The 5280-nt window shown below is 44.1% G+C and overlaps 1 non-coding gene across 1 annotated transcript; it reads left to right on the top strand.

The window, feature by feature from the left end:
- Positions 1 to 4793: 4793 nt before the first annotated feature.
- Positions 4794 to 4866, top strand: TRNAE-UUC. The gene has a single exon. It is a non-coding gene; the product is annotated as a tRNA-Glu (tRNA).
- Positions 4867 to 5280: the final 414 nt, after the last annotated feature.

Raw genomic sequence — 5280 nt, 5'->3', positions numbered from 1 at the left:
TGTAATAAAAAGCTAATGTTAGGTCTTACAGGATTGAAACAACTGCCTTAGAATATTAAATGAACTTTTAAATATAGCTGTAGAACTATAGTCTACACACACACACACACACACACACACACACACAGACATCAATATGTCCATATATACTGCACATACAAAGAAAATCCCCTCTTATAGCTTGTTGTTATAAGCAATCAGATATACGTCAAATGATATAACCCAGGACATAACAACTTCCTGTGGAAAAACTGAACCTAACTTGCCTCTAAATATCCTTCCTGGCCAGACTTCTATTCTTGGAATGGAACCAAACTAAAACCGTTTTGATGTATATTATTACTTTTCTAACTTAAAAAGAAGCATGGGGCTTCCCTGGTGGCACAGTGGTTGAGAATCTGCCTACCGATGCAGGGGACATGGGTTCGTGCCCCGGTCTGGGAAGATCCCACATGCCGCGGAGCGGCTGGGCCCATGAGCCATGACCGCTGAGCCTGCGCGTCCGGAGCCTGTGCTCCGCAACGGGATAGGCCACAACAGTGGGAGGCCCGCGTACCGCAAAAAAAAAAAAAAAAAAAAAGAAGCATGATTCTTGTCCTTAAGATTTCACAGTCCACATAACACCGAATTTGCATAAGCAGTATACATTATATTGTAGTGCAAGTTACAGTAGTTACAAATACAGTAACACCCTTTAATAACTTTACTTTCCTCTTCCCTCCAAAGTGACATCAAACTGGACTACTAGGCCGCTGTGTGAAGGTATTTCATGTCATCACGTTGTGCTTCAACAGCTGCAGAAGCCATGGGGGGAGAGCACCTTTATAGATTCAAAGTTCAGAGGCCTTTGTTCCTTTGCTTTTTTCTCCTCCCCCTCCGCCCCCCCGTCTGTGTTTTCCTCCGTGTCCCTCTCCTCCCTCCCACTCTTTCTTCGATGTGCTGTCCCTCCACCCTTTGAGTCACAGGCTGCATCCCATCTTGAAGGCGTGATCATTAGTCAGGGATGCAGGCCCAGCCTTCCTCGGTTTTCCCTGGCGGTGGAGGGCTGTGTGCAGGCAGCGCTGGCTCTCTGCAGGCATCTGGGGAGACTGCAGGGCCGGCTCTGCACAGCCCAGTTCCTCCCGGAGTAGTGGCAACAGGAGAACTGGTGCTGGAAGCGGACAGCGGCTGTGCAGGGGTTGCAGGAGGGGCTGGGCTGCCTGGAGACTCCAACCTGCCAGCCCGGAGAAACCTCTGAAAGTGACCCACAGCCCAGATATTAAACTAATTATTAAGCCTGTGATATCACCAAGCCCCATGCCAAGCGCCAGGAGGAGGGAAAGGCCACCCCCGGCTGTGCCTGGGCCTTTAACCTTCCCACTCTCCGCTCAATGCCTCAGTTCTCACCCCTCCTCCCACACCCTCTGGGGATCAGTGCTCCTGGTACTTGATAATAGTTGCTATGAGGTAACACTCTGGAATCCCCAGGTACCTGAATTACATAAATCAGGGGACTCAGAGGAAGGAAACGTGCTCTCAGTATCCAGTCCTGTAGGCAACAAGGAAGCTTAGTCTTTTTTCCTTCCTTTCCCTAAGTTCACCAAGCTGCTCTTTTGAAACCTACGGTTAGCACCCTTGCGTGTCTTCTTCAACTTAGAGTTCAGGGCAGAACTGGGACCCCTGCTTTGGTTGCATGAAGGGGGACACAAATGCTGAGAATGCCTGGAAGGGTGTGGCTTCCTGCCTGACAGAGATGTACCTCCTGGGGCACCGGGGGAACTATGGAAACAGGTTGGAAGAGAGAAATTCTGCTCTTCCCCATATCTCTTCTTTGTTCTGAGCCAGGTTTCTGCCTCTTCCTTAGGGAGGGAATTTGGTAGTAAGTGTCAGAAGAATGAAAGTCCACGTTTCCAAACTACTTAAGGTTCCATCTCTACATAATTTCTCAAACATCAATAAAGAACTAAATGGGGGTGAAATTCATATTCTCCATCTCAGTTTACCTGCTAACCAAATATGGAATGTCATGGTATCAGATCTTGCATATATGTCAGGATTTTGTCAACTTAAAGAGCAAGAGGGAAGGGAAGTGTTTACTCATGTACCAGGAAGTCTAGAACATGACTCTTCACTGTCATGTGATCCAGCAATCCCACTCCTGGTAATATATCTGGAGAGAACCATACTTCGAAAAGACACATGCACCCCAATGTTCATTGCAGCACTATTTACAATAGCCATGACATGGAAGCCACTTAAACGTCCATTGACAGATGAATGGATAAAGAAGATGTGGTATATTTATACAGTGGAATATTACTCAGTCATAAAAAAGAATGAAATAATGCCATTTGCAGCAACATGGATGGACCTAGAGATTATCATACTAAGTGAAGTAAGCCAGACAGAGAAAGACAAATATCATATGATATCACTTATATGTGGAATCTAAAAAAATGAGACAAATGAACTTACATACAAAACAGAAATAGACCCACAAACATAGAAAACAAACTTATGGTTACCAAAGGGGAAAGGGAGGGAAAGGGATAAATTAGGAGTTTGGAATTAACATATACACTCTACTATATATAAAATAGATAACCAACAAGGACCTACTGTATAGCACAGGAACTATTTACTCAATATTTTGTAATAACCTATATGGGAAAAGAATCTGAAAAAAATAGATATATATCTTTGTATAACTGAATCACTTTGCTGCTATACACCTGAAACGAACACAACATTGTAAATCAAATATACTTCAATAAAAATAAATTTTAAAAAAGTAACAGCTAGGGCAGAGTTGAAAATTGCCAAATTTGAATTTTTAAAAAGGTATGGGGCTTCCCTGGTGGCACAGTGGTTAAGAACCCACCTGCCAATGCAGGGGACACGGGTTTGATCCCTGGTCCAGGAAGATCCCACGTGCCGTGGAGCAAATAAGCCCGTGCACCACAACTACTGAGCCTGTGCTCTAGAGCCTGCGAGCCACAACTACTGAGCCCATGTGCCACAACTACTGAAGCCCACATGCCTAGAGCCCATGCTCCGCAGCAAGAGAAGCCACCGCAATGAGAAGCTCACACACTGCAACCAAGAGTAGCCCCTACTCGCCGCAGCTAGAGAAAGCCTGCACACAGCAATGAAGACCCAACGCAGCCAAAAATAAATAAAATAAATAAATTTAAAAAGGTATGTTGGGTAAAAATAGCGATAGAAATACTGTCCAATGGAATACTATACAGCAATGAAAATGAAAAATCACTACGTGCAACAATACGGATTAAAAAATACATAAAACATGACTCTTCAGATGTGACTGGGTTTAGGAGTTTAAATAATGTCACTAGTTCTAACTCCCTATTGTTGGCTTGTTTGCCCTTGTGGCGGCTTCATTCTCATGTAGCCTCTTCACCTTGTGACAAAGGTGGACCTTGACAGCAATGGCTACTATATGGTTTTCCTTGCTTGTCTTTCCCACTAGCTCCTTCAGAAGTCCCAGGATGACTCTAATAGGCCTGGCTTGGGCCAAGCATCCTTACTTGAACCAACTATTGCAGCCAGGAGCATGAAGTAAGTCCTCTAATGTCTAGCTCACATTATGAGCCCACTATGTGTGGGAAGACCAGGAAAGGAATTGGCCCTCCTGTTAGATAGAGAAGGAGCAATTTTCTAAAGGAAAACATAAAATGGGCAGATAAAAAGTAATACAGCCATACCTGCTTGAAAGGTAATTCAAATTAACAAGCAATAGGATGAAAGATGTGAGCAAAACAAAGATTTATAAGACATGCTTTTTGTCCTTAAAAGAGCATATAATCTAGTTGTTCTGGAAGCTGGTCACATTCTTTAAGAATCTGAGGTAACATGAGTTACTTCATTGGAAAATATTTTCTGAGTGCTTTCTTAACACCAGACATCATGATAGATTCTTGTCATCCAGAGATGAAAGGCAAACCTCTTCCCACAAAGAGCTTCAATCAGGTGGGAAAGACAAGCAAACAAGCAAACATTTTCAATGTGGGGCCACACGTGCGATGATAGGCGTGTGCACAAGTGTCACGAGAGCCCCCCCCCGCCAATGGCACTGGTTCAACTTTAGGCTCAGAGGGGCTGAGGCGTGAGCCAGAGCCAGAAAAACAAGTGGAGGTGGGGGAGGTCCGATGAGGTTGGAGTGGGGGGAAGGTCTCGCAGGCTGAGGGACTAGGGGGTGCAGAGGTCCAGGGGTGTGAAGTAGAGTGCTATGGTTGGAGAAGTGAGTGGCGTACATGAGGGAGTGCAGAGGCAGGTGAACCCAAAGAGGTAGGCAGGAGCCAGATCACAGATTTGAGTTTATCCCTGAAGGATTTTAAACAGGGCATGGATGTGTCCAGATTTGCAATTAAGTATGCTGCTTCTGGCAGCAGACGGAGTGGAGTGAGCCAGACTGGAGGCAGGAAAAGTAGTCAGAAGATGGCCGTGGGAGAGCACATGAGACGCAGTGAAGACTTCTGCTTGACAGAGAATGCCAGCTAATAAAAAAGGACAATTAGCAAAAGCACCATTTTGCAACCCCAATTCAGGCAAGGATTCTGATTATCAACAGATGCTAAGATATTCATATGGTCTCAGAGAATCTCTCCACTGATTATTAACTACAAAGAGGAAACTGTACCATTGCAATAGAAAGACCTGGTGGCCGTCACCTTAACCTAGAGGTCAGATTTAACACAGTGGGACAATCTGATGTTATGTGCTTTCTGATGTGATGCAGTAAGAAACACATAACATCTCCTATATAGTATTCTTTTTAAAGATGTTTAGGGAATTCCCTGGTGGTCCAGTGGTTAGGACTCTGCACTTTCACTGCCGAGGGCCCAGGTTTGATCCCTGGTCAGGGAACTAAGATTTCACAAGCTGCATGGTGCAGCAAAAAAAAAAAAAAGATGTTTAATCCGAATCTAATCATAAGGAAACAATCATGCAAATCCAGAATGTGGGAAATTAGCTAAGAAAACCGGCTGGAACTCTTCAAAAATTCAGTGTCATGAAAACCATAAATAAAAATAAAATGTGAGGGGACTGGTCTAAATCAAAAGAGATTAAGGAGACTCAACAGCCTCATGTATATGTAACACTTGATGAGATCAATGACCAAAAATTTGAAACAGCTATAAAAGATATTTGGGGGACAAATGGAGAAATTTGAGTATGAACTAAATATTAGATATTAGTTGTTTTTTTTTTTTGCGTTACACGGGCCTCTCACTGTTGTGGCCTATCCCGTTGCGGAGCACAGGCTCTGGACTCACAGGC

Source organism: Monodon monoceros, unplaced genomic scaffold (genome assembly GCF_005190385.1).
Source record: "Monodon monoceros isolate NGI ecotype Baffin Bay Population unplaced genomic scaffold, NGI_Narwhal_1 Super_Scaffold_19, whole genome shotgun sequence".
NCBI classification, from domain to species: domain Eukaryota; kingdom Metazoa; phylum Chordata; class Mammalia; order Artiodactyla; family Monodontidae; genus Monodon; species Monodon monoceros.
The sequence above is the reverse complement of the archived record's forward strand: the minus strand, read 5'-3'. Positions and strand labels throughout refer to the sequence as shown.